The sequence below is a fragment of the Mustelus asterias genome, unplaced genomic scaffold, assembly GCF_964213995.1.
Source record: "Mustelus asterias unplaced genomic scaffold, sMusAst1.hap1.1 HAP1_SCAFFOLD_35, whole genome shotgun sequence".
Lineage (NCBI taxonomy): Eukaryota > Metazoa > Chordata > Chondrichthyes > Carcharhiniformes > Triakidae > Mustelus > Mustelus asterias.
In genome coordinates, this window is record NW_027590117.1 from 270,470 (window position 1) to 282,791 (window position 12,322).

Sequence of the window (12,322 nt, forward strand, 5' to 3'; positions counted from 1 at the left end):
TTACCGTTGCACCACAAGCTCACAGCATTTGGCGGCATTTTACATCTGGTGAGTTCGGTGAGGGACAGGGACCAGAGAAGGGAACTGCCTCCCTCTATACTTTCTCGGGATTTACATCGAATGAAAGAGTAAGAGCGAACCAAAATTAACGGGAAAGTACAGAAACAACATTATCCTGCAGGAGAAATGTGTTCTTTGTCCCATGTGTTAAAATCACAAGAGATGATCAGAAAGGTTAGCATTGTATGATGAGATGGCCGAGTGGTTAAGGCGATGGACTGTTAATCTATTGTGCTCTGCACGCGTGGGTTCGAGTTCCTTCCTCGTTGATGATCCATTTTCTCTGCCCCTTTATTGAGGGTAAACTGATGTTTCGTTGTTATTTTGAGATTCACAGAACCAAGATGAAGTTTGGACACAAGATGAAGTTTGGACAGGCTTGAGGGGTGAATATTCGAACACAAATCCATATTCCAGATCCTAATCCATGATCTGGAGGTTGACTCCTCTCTTGGCTGAACCCACTCCCTGATTGCCGAGTAAAATGCTCGGCCCAGAATTCAAATAAACATTCTTACGCGTTCCCTTAAAGGTCACTGTCTAAACAGACTAAATGTGGAGATGCCGGCGTTGGACTGGGGTAAGCACAGTAAGAAGCCTCACAACACCAGGTTAAAGTCCAACAGGTTTATTTGGTAGCAAATACCATAAGCTTTCGGAGCGCTGCCCCTTCGTCAGATGTAGTGGTTATCTGTTCTCAAACAGTGCAAATAGACACAGAAATCAAATTACAGAATACGGATTAGAATGCAAATCTCTACAGCCAGCCAGGTCTTAAATGTATAGACAATGTGGGTGGAGGGAGCATTCAACACAGGTTAAAGAGAGGTGTATTGTCTCCAGACAGAACAGCCAGTGAAATTATGCATGCCAAGGAAGCAAGCTGTGGGGGTTACTGATAATGTGACATAAATCCAACATCCCGGTTTAGGCCGTCCTCATGTGTGCGGAACTTGGCTATCAGTTTCTGCTCAGCGACTCTGCGCTGTCGTGTGTCGTGAAGGCCGCCTTGGAGAACGCTTACCTGAAGATCCAAGGCTGAATGCCCGTGACTGCTGAAGTGCTCCCCCGCAGGAAGAGAACAGTCTTGCCTGGTGATTGTCGAGCGGAGTTCATTCATCCGTTGTCGTAGCGTCTGCATGGTTTCCCCAATGTACCATGCCTCAGGACATCCTTTCTTGCAGCGTATCAGGTAGACAACGTTGGCCGAGTTGCAAGAGTAGGTACCGTGTACCTGGTAGATGGTGTTCTCACGTGAGATGATGACATCCGTGTCGATGATCCGGCACGTCTTGCAGAGGTTGCTGTGGCAGGGTTGTGTGGTGTCGTGGTCACTGTTCTCCTGAAGGCTGGGTAGTTTGCTGCGGACAATGGTCTGTTTGAGGTTGCGCGGTTGTTTAAAGGCAAGAAGTGGGGGTGTGGGGATGGCCTTGGCGAGATGTTCGTCTTCATCAATGACATGTTGAAGGCTCCGGAGGAGATGCCGTAGCTTCTCCGCTCCGGGGAAGTACTGGACGACGAAGGGTGCTCTGTCCACCGTGTCCCGTGTTTGTTTCTGAGGAGGTCGGTGCGGTTTTTCGCTGTGGCGCGTCGGAACTGTTGATCGATGAGTCGAGCGCCATATCCTGTTCTTATGAGGGCATATCTCAGCGTCTGGAGGTGTCTGTACCGGTACCACAGTAGAAAACAGTACCACTGCGGGGAAGTCCATTGTCAACTTATCGGACTACACACTTCAGCCAGATGAAATCGAAGTTCTCAGCCGAGGGCTCAACTTTTGCCCCACTACCAAAATAGACCCCATCAGTCTCGCAGCGGACACAGAGGAATTCATCAGGCGAATGAGGCTGCGGGAGTTCTTCCACAAACCCCAAGAGGCCAACAGCGAACACAATGAGACAGCTAATGAACCGGAACAGCAGACAGAGAGATCCGCAGTGCAACCGAAGAGGAAAGAGTCGAATTGGACTCCTCCGGAAGGCCGCTGCCCTCGCCTTGACATGTATGCCCAAGCCATCAGGACGTGCGTCAACACCAAATTCATTAGCCGCACTCACAAGACAGCACCGAACATCACCCAAGCACAACGCAACGCCATCCACGCTCTCAAGACCAACCGCAACATTGTCATCAAACCAGCAGACAAAGGAGGGGCCATCGTCATCCTGAACAGAACGGATTATTGCAAAGAAGTGTACCGACAACTGAACAACGAGGAACACTACAGACAGTTACCCACAGATCCGACCAAAGAACACACCCGTCAACTCAACACTCTGATCAGAACCTTTGATCTGGACCTTCAGAGCACCCTCCGTGCTCTCATCCCACGTACTCCACGCGTTGGAGATCTCTACTGCCTCCCAAAAATACACAAGGCAAACACACCCGGCCGTCCCATCGTATCGGGCAATGGGACCCTGTGCGAGAACCTCTCCGGCTATGTCGAGGGCATCTTGAAACCCATTGTACAAAGAACCCCCAGCTTTTGTCGCGACACTACGGACTTCCTACAGAAACTCAACACACATGGAGCAGTTGAACCAGGAGCACTCCTCGTCACAAAGGATGTCTCGGCACTCTACACCAGCATCCCCCACGATGATGGCAGTGCTGCAACGGCCTCAGTACTCAATGCCGTCAACTGCCAGTTTCCAGATGCAATTTTACAACTCATCCGCTTCATCCTGGACCACAATATCTTCACCTTCAACAACCAGTTCTTCATCCAGACACACGGAACAGCCATGGGGACAAAATTCGCACCACAATATGCCAACATCTTCATGCACAGGTTCGAACAAGACTTCTTCACCGCACAGGACCTTCAACCGATGCTATACACTGGACACATCGATGACATTTTCTTCATTTGGAGTCATGGTGAGCAATCACTGAAACAACTATATGATGACATCAACAAGTTCCATCCCACCATCAGACTCACCATGGACTACTGTCTGGAATCGGTTGCATTCTTGGACACACGCATCTCCATTAAGGACGGTCACCTCAGCACCTCACTGTACCGCAAGCCAACGGATAACCTCATGATGCTCCACTTCTCCAGCTTCCACCCTAAACACGTAAAAGAAGCCATCCCCTACGGACAAGCCCTCCGAATACACTGGATCTGCTCGGATGAGGAGGATTGCAACAGACACCTCCAGACGCTGAAAGATGCCCTCATAAGAACAGGATATGGCGCTCGACTCATCGATCAACAGTTCCGACGCGCCACAGCGAAAAACCGCACCGACCTCCTCAGAAGACAAACACAGGACACGGTGGACAGAGTACCCTTCGTCGTCCAGTACTTCCCCGGAGCGGAGAAGCTACGGCATCTCCTCCGGAGCCTTCAACATGTCATTGATGAAGACGAACATCTCGCCAAGGCCATCCCCACACCCCCACTTCTTGCCTTTAAACAACCGCGCAACCTCAAACAGACCATTGTCCGCAGCAAACTACCCAGCCTTCAGGAGAACAGTGACCACGACACCACACAACCCTGCCACAGCAACCTCTGCAAGACGTGCCGGATCATCGACACGGATGTCATCATCTCACGTGAGAACACCATCTACCAGGTACACGGTACCTACTCTTGCAACTCGGCCAACGTTGTCTACCTGATACGCTGCAAGAAAGGATGTCCTGAGGCATGGTACATTGGGGAAACCATGCAGACGCTACGACAACGGATGAATGAACACCGCTCGACAATCACCAGGCAAGACTGTTCTCTTCCTGCGGGGGAGCACTTCAGCAGTCACGGGCATTCAGCCTTGGATCTTCAGGTAAGCGTTCTCCAAGGCGGCCTTCACGACACACGACAGCGCAGAGTCGTTGAGCAGAAACTGATAGCCAAGTTCCGCACACATGAGGACGGCCTAAACCGGGAGTTTGGATTTATGTCACATGATCAGTAACCCCCACAGCTTGCTTCCTTGGCTTGCAGAATTTCACTGGCTGTTCTGTCTGGAGACAATACACATCTCTTTAACCTGTGTTGAATGCTCCCTCCACCCACATTGTCTATACATTTAAGACCTGGCTGGCTGGAGAGATTTGCATTCTAATCAGTATTCTGTAATTTGATTTCTGTGTCTGTTTGCACTGTTTGAGAACAGATAACCACTCCATCTGACGAAGGGGCAGCGCTCCGAAAGCTTATGGTATTTGCTACCAAATAAACCTGTTGGACTTTAACCTGGTGTTTTGAGACTTCTTACGAAACAGACTAACTCATGGCACCATGGCTGGGCACCAGAACATCTCGTGGGGACAGCGAATTAGCCAGTCAAACCTGAAATATGATTAAGTGTTCGAAACGTTCCTTTCACCCGAAGCTTTAACTGATCACAAGGTTCAATTATTCCCTCGAAATATGGCTTCATCATTAGTCAGAGATAATAGTCTTTTGACCTTGGTGCCTCGCAGTAAACTGCTTTCAGCCAAAGTGAACGATAGTCCTTAAAAGCAATAATAATCCGTTCAAAATATCAGCATATGGGTTGAACAATCATAATCACTCGTTTGAATCAATTACTGAATCTCATATGTGTAACTTGCTCCTTGTTAGCTCATAAACGTAGTTTTTAAAACGTCATTTAACTGAATGCTGCTAGTTCTACCAGTGCCTTGATGTTGACGCTGATTCAATTCCGGCCTCGGATCACTGACTGTGTGGAGTTTGCACTTTCTCCCCATGCTTTGGTATCCTCCCACAGTGCAAAGGTCTGCGGGTTAGGTTGATTGGCCATGCTAAATTGACCCGAATGTCAGTGGGTTAATCGGGAGAATCTGTGGGTTACGGGATTAGGGCCTGGGTGGGATTGCGGTCGGTGCAGAGTCGATGGATCAAATGGCCTCCTCTGTATTCTAGGAATTCTTTGATTCAGAGGCCGCTGGCTGGACATTTGCTGCCGCTCAGCCCGGTGTCTTAGCGGTGCACGGTAATCCCCGCCTTCTCTATCGGCCTATTCTCTGATCAAAGTCACGTCCCTGTTATTCAAAGGACACTCGGCGCTGACTGAGTGACATCTGCTTTGTCCAATCAGGATTCCCGTTTGAAATGTGAGGGAACAATGAAAATGACGCTACATATTCTGACAAATAGCAGAGCGATTTGCTCAGCTCAACACACGCCCACCTTACAATTGACATCAACTTCAGCCAATTGAACAACATTGCTGCAAGGCTTATCCTTGATCCTTCATCATGCGGCGCTGTTCGACGACTCCCTCCGTGTCATCCCCAGCCGAGCGTCATTGCGTCATATAATTCGAACCGGGGCTGAAACCAATGAGAAATCAGAGAGCTGACGGCGGGTAAACAAATCTTAAAGCTCATTCGCGGTGCGAATTACAGGTGTACAACTATAACTCTTGATTGCACTTGATTTCACAGTAATTTCACAGTAACTTCATTGAAGTGTTCATCTCAGCTTCACTTGTGACTTATAAATAAACGTTCAACTTTAAAACGGAAACAGGACTGGAGAAAGTCAGAGTGTGAAAAAGATAAATCCCACGGGAAAAGGAGGAAGTCAATGAAGGGAAGGCAATAAAAGTGGAGGATGAAGGAAAAGAAGAAAGAGGCAGAGAGGGCATTCCAGACCCGAGGCCCTCAAGGCAGGCCCAACACTGGGGGAGCGAATCGAATCAGTGATGCTCAAAAGGTCTGAATTAGAGTAACTCAGATGTTTCGGAGGGTTGATGGGCTTGAGGTGATTACAGAAAGCGAGAGCTGAGGACATGGAGGGACTTGAAGACTCGGATGAGAATTTTAAGATTGAGACATTGCTTAACCACGAGTCAGTGTTTGTCAGTGAGTATTCAGTTGATGGTTCACGGTTTGTGGAGTGAATTCTGATATGTGAAATAGATTATTGGATGCGTTTTACTTTCTGGACACAGCAGCACAATGTATCAGATCAGGAGTAGACTTCCTCAGGTTCCTATTAAAGGTTTAAAGGAGTTGCACGAGGCAAGTGTTTTACACAGGGGTGGTGGGTGCCTGGAACTCGCTGCCGGGGAGGTCGTGGAAGCAGGTACGAAAGTGAGTTTTAAGGGGTGTCTGCACAAATACATGACGAGGATGGGAAAAGAGGGATATGTTCCCTGGAAGGGTAGGGGGTTTTAGATCAGTCGGTGCAGGCTTAGAGGGCCGAAGGGACTGTTCCTTTGTTCTTTGCTCTTTAGACCGTATTGCCCCTCAAGCCTGCTCCGCCATTCAATGAAACAATGTTTTAAATTCCCAAACCACTGAGTTTTTACGGTGTAGTAGGACTCCATTTGGCCCATCGAATCCATATTGGCTCATTTAAAGAGCATTTTACTTCATCCCACTCCCATGGTTTAGAGGGTGACGCAGTGGTTAGCATAGCTGTCTCACGGCACGAGGGACGTGGGTTCGATTTTGCCCTTGGGTGGGAGTCTGTGTGGAGTTCGAATTTCCCCCCCTTGTCTGTGTGGGTTTTCTCTGGATGCTCCAGTTTCCTCCCACAGGAGAGATTAAATGCAATTTTGGTGAAAGGCTACATAGAACATTCAAAGAACAACTGATGATACCAATGGCTCGAGGAGTGGTGCACTGAGCTTCTTTGGAACATGAGAAAAGAACATAAGAACATAAGAAATAGGAGCAGGAGTAGGCCATCTAGCCCCTCGAGCCTGCCCCACCATTCAATAAGATCATGGCTGATCTGACGTGGATCAGTACCACTTACCCGCCTGATCCCCATAACCCTTAATTCCCTTACCGATCAGGAATCCATCCATCCGCGCTTTAAACATATTCAGCGAGGTAGCCTCCACCACCTCAGTGGGCAGAGAATTCCAGAGATTCACCACCCTCTGGGAGAAGAAGTTCCTCCTCAACTCTGTCTTAAACCGACCCCCCTTTATTTTGAGGCTGTGTCCTCTAGTTTTATCTTCCTTACTAAGTGGAAAGAATCTCTCCGCCTCCACCCTATCCAGCCCCCGCATTATCTTATAAGTCTCCATAAGATCCCCCCTCATCCTTCTAAACTCCAACGAGTACAAACCCAATCTCCTCAGCCTCTCCTCATAATCCAAACCCCTCATCTCCGGTATCAACCTGGTGAACCTTCTCTGCACTCCCTCCAATGCCAATATATCCTTCCTCATATAAGGGGACCAATACTGCACACAGTATTCCAGCTGCGGCCTCACCAATGCCCTGTACAGATGCATCAAGACATCCCTGCTTTTATATTCTATCCCCTTCGCAATATAGGCCAACATCCCATTTGCCTTCTTGATCACCTGTTGTACCTGCAGACTGGGCTTTTGCGTCTCATGCACAAGGACCCCTAGGTCCCTTTGCACGGTAGCATGTTTTAATTTGTTTCCATTGAGATAATAATCCCATTTGTTATTATTTCCTCCAAAGTGTATAACCTCGCATTTCTCAACGTTATACTCCATTTGCCATATCCTCGCCCACTCACTCAGCCTGTCCAAATCTCTCTGCAGATCTTCTCCGTCCTCCACACGATTCACTTTTCCACTTATCTTTGTGTCGTCTGCAAACCTCGTTACCCTCCACTCCGTCCCCTCCTCCAGAACATCTATATAAATGGTAAACAGTTGCGGCCCGAGTACCGATCCCTGCGGCACGCCACTAGTTACCTTCCTCCAACCGGAAAAACACCCATTTATTCCGACTCTTTGCTTCCTGTCGGATAGCCAGTCCCCAATCCACTTTAACACACGACCCCCAACTCCGTGTGCCCTAATCTTCTTCAGCAGCCTTTTATGGGGCACCTTATCAAACGCCTTTTGGAAATCCAAAAACACCGCATCCACCGGTTCTCCTCCATCAACCGCCCTGAGACAGAGACAGAGACAGATAAACCATTGTGAAAACAAGCGGAGAATGAAAAAGGTAGCCGCCCAGAACTCAAATGTGGAGCAGCACTTTTGAAATGAATGGAGGGATCGCACACGGTGAGTATTCAATTTTTGTTTTGTCTTCACAATTCAGAACAGATAACGTTGTGAGCAGCAAAACCAGTTGCATAATTTGGAAGAGGAAAGGGACCCGGGATTAATTCCCCGCTTGGGTCACTGTATGTGTGGAGTCTGCACGTTCTTCCCGTGTCTGCGTGGGTTTCCTCTGGGTACTCTGGTTTCGTCCCACAGTCCAAAGCTGTGCGGGTTTGGTGGATTAGCAATGCTAAATTGTCTCTCATGTGTCAGACAGGCTAGTAGGGTAAATACATGGGGTTACAATTCTGGGGTGGGATTATGGTCAGCGAAGACTCGATGGACTGAATGGCCACTTTCGGCACTGTAGGGATTCTATGATTGTAATCGGCCTTTCATCTGGAAGGGATGTTAGAGGCCTTGGAACTCTTGAGGAGAGACAGGTAAATTTGTTTTCGTTGATGGGAAATGGGAAAAGCTGTACAGAGGGAAAGCTCAATTCAGAGTAAAGAAAGCACAGCGAAAGGGAAAGGGAGTGTGTTTGTGGTAGGAGCAAGCCAGAGTTGGCAGAAATGACAAAGGATTATGCATTGAATGAGAAGAATTGTGGGGAAGAAGATGAGAACAAGGGGAAACATTCACAGTACTGTAGGGGAAGGGACGAGATCAAACTGTAAGAAGTGGGACATAAATGTTTGAAATCCCTGTCAACACTATTGGGAGCCGATCGTTTGATGAGGAAACAAGAAAATGGGTTAGAATTGTTGGAGTAATAAATTGCATTATCCCTCCTCACTGTTCAGAGCACGAAACACAAATTCCAGGTGGAAGCTTGATTTCTATCAATATATTTATTTCAAACAGTTATTTTGCTTGTAAAGCTGTCTCTAAAATAGGCCAGATTAAGTGACATCTCTGTTGAGATGACAAACATCACTCGGATTTCACACTCTCCTGTCATTTTAATTCTTCACCTTGCTTTATGCCCATCTTTCCATCTCAGCCTCCTGCAATGTTCCAATGAAGCTCAATGTAATTTCCAGAAACAGAACCTCATATCTCATTGAAACATTGTACAGCCTTCCAGACTCAGCACCGAGTAAAATAAATGCAGGCGTTGAACTCAGCTCCATTTTGCCTCAAGTTTTCTTTGCAGGTTTTGATTTTACTCTTGTTTTTTTTTCATTTGGGCAGCAGCTGTTTATCCTTCTGCCAAACTCGCCACCTTTTTAGATACATATTTAGATTATTGGCTTGTTCCTTTATATTTATACCACCAACTCTTCTGTCGTTTAACCATTGCTGCGCTTCTCGTTGTTTAGAACCGACAAGAGAACAGTGCAAACTCGATTCAGTGATGAGTGACGAATGAGAATGTATTAATGTTCTGACAGAAAATGAACATCTCCGCCTTCTCCCTGTAATTCTGCACACTGTCCCTTTTTAACTAACAGTCAAATTCCTTATGGAATGCTTCGATTGAACCAGCCTCCATCACAATCTCCGGCAATGCATTCCACACATTAAGCATTTGCTGTGCGAAAAATGTTTTCCTCATGTTTCTATTCCTTCCTTTGTTAATGATGTTAAATCTGGTCTCTCTCATTCTTCATCATTCCACGAGTGGGAACAGTTTGTCCCTATCGACTTTGTCCAGACGTGTCAGGAAAATTAATACCTCTATCATATCCCCTTTCAACATTCAATTCCCCATGGAAAACAGTTCCAAAGTCTATAAACCTTTCTCATTAGTGAAGTTCCTCAGTTCTGCAAAATTTTCGTGAACCTTTCCTGTGCTCTCTCCAATGTCTTCACATCCTTCCTAAATCGTGGCTCCAGAACTGGACATACTCCAGCTGTGCTTGTTTTTGTGTTCTACACCATTTGAACATAACCTCCTTACTCTTGTACTCTGTGCCCCTACCAATAAAGGATAGAATTCAATATGCTTTATTAAACCATCTCTCCACCTGTCCTGACCCTGTCCAATAACATAAGCACAAACACAACCAGCTACGTCTGCTCCTGCGCCTCATTTGCAGCTGTTTCGTTTACTTTTTATTGCTTCGCTATTACCTTCCAACGAGAATGAATCACTTCACAATTCTCTGCTTTGAATTTAATCGGCAACACGTCCACTCATTCCGACAACTTGTCAAGCTCCTCTTTGAAGTTCACACTGTCCTTCTAACAGTTCACAAGGCTTCGAAGATTCACATTGTCCACAAATTCTGCCCTGCACCAAGGTCACGAATATGGACTGGTGGATGTTCACAGCCTTGGCAGCTTGTGTGCTTGTCAAAGTGATCTGCTGCAGTTTGAAGCATTGAACAGAAAAGGGAACTGACGCATGTCCCTGTCAGTAATCTCCACTCAAACACTGGAAAAGTTTCGCGATTGTCGTCAAGTGGTTTTGTTATCGTTGTGAATAGAAATAGCAGAGGATGGCTTCGATCCATCGACCTCTGGGTTATGGGCCCAGCACGCTTCCGCTGCACCACTCTGCTACGGCATGCCACCATTCTACTGCCTAGCAAAGTAGCCAGTCAAATATTCACTTCTACATTGTTTAACATCAGCCCCAGTGTCAGGAGGTTCAGTCTGGCGACGCAGTTCCACGACGTCACGTAAAGAACGCAATGAACAGAGAATGGCGCTGACAGAATCAGCAAGAGAGACTGTCTGGACATATGTAACGATAGACAAATCTGCTGGGAACCGGCAAGACACGGAACTGGAGAATTGGCCACTGATGTAAAGGAATTTTGTGTTGCATGAATATATTTGCAAATATATTTCGAACTGTGTAACTGTGCTCTTTGATGTTCAAAGATGTTCACTGTTGTTGTGTACAGTGTTTCACTGTTGTAAATATATTTTCCGCTGTGTAACTGCTCTCTCTGTTGTTGCGAGTTGCTTTCTGTTGTATAAGATGCTTCCCTGTTGCTGTAAATGTGTTTCCGGCTGTGTACATAGGATCCATTGCGTGTCAATATATTTTTCAGTTCTGTTGATATGTCACCAGTTCTGTGAACTTTTTTCCTGTTGTGTAAAAATATTCTACTTAAAGATGTTCTCTGTTCGGCAAAATAAAATCTTTCTGGTCTCTGATGTTAAGTGTTTGGTTAACATGTTGCATGTTGTGTTAAGATGTTCCCTGTTCTTGTGTAAAACTCTGGTTAAACTGAAAATGGTTAACTGAAGCCCAATATAGACTGCATGCTATCCTTTGTTCGTGAGAGTGATTGGCGAATTCATTTTGTATCCAACAGATGTATGTGACTGAGATTTGGTCTGTATCTGTTAGTCTCCGGTTGGGGTTGCGAGATTTTATTTGTTTTGTTTATTTACGTTATGTGTGGGCTCACTCGGTCGGCCAGCATTCATTCCCCATTTCTAATTGACCTTGACAATAAGCTGCTTTCTTGAACCACAACAGTCCCTGAGGTGCAGATACACCCACAGCACTGCTAGCCTAACGGTGTTAGGGAGAGAGTTCCAATATTTTGCCCCAGTGACAGGGAAGGAATGGCGATATATTTCCAAATCAGGAAGGGGAGTGGCTTAGAGTGAATCTTCGAGAAACTGGGGTCCCCATGTATGCGCTGCCGCTGTCCTTCTAGATGGTAGCGGTGGTGGGTTTTTGGGTGCTGTCTAAGGAGAGTAGATGAAGAAAAAACAGTCCCCATTGGCACAGCAGAGTAGGATATGTTTTGATGTGCTGAGAGTTTAGCGCTTGAAATGCACTGCCTGAGAGTGTGGCAGCGCCAGCATCAAATCAGGGTTGTCAAAGGGGAATGGGACGAGCGCCTGAGGAGAACTGCAGGGTTTAGAGGCAATGACTGGGAAAGGGACGAGATGAGTTATTCTTGTATAGAACAGCACAGAAAGGGCCGAATGGCCTCTCTCTTTCTTATATCCATTCTAAGATTCTATATGTATGAGTATTGGACTCATTCAATATTGCTCTGTCTCTGGGACGACATATGAGTGTGATATTCATTATAAATCTAGCTGTGTCTGAGACACTTTTCAAATCTGTACTCATTCTACCTGGAATATACCTAATTGAAACCGGGCCTTTTGGTCTGATTAGTACATGATTCCACACGATCCTCTATTCAAAATCTTCAATGCAACATTATCTGTTTATCTCTGAAATTCATTCTCCATCTTCTGATTATCTAGATTTCCTGTAAATACAGCAGTGCTAATCGGCTCAACTGCTCCAGACAATAACAAGTTCCAAATTATGCCGACTGCATGGGAAAGTACATTAATATTGAATTCTCTTTGGGATTTACTGC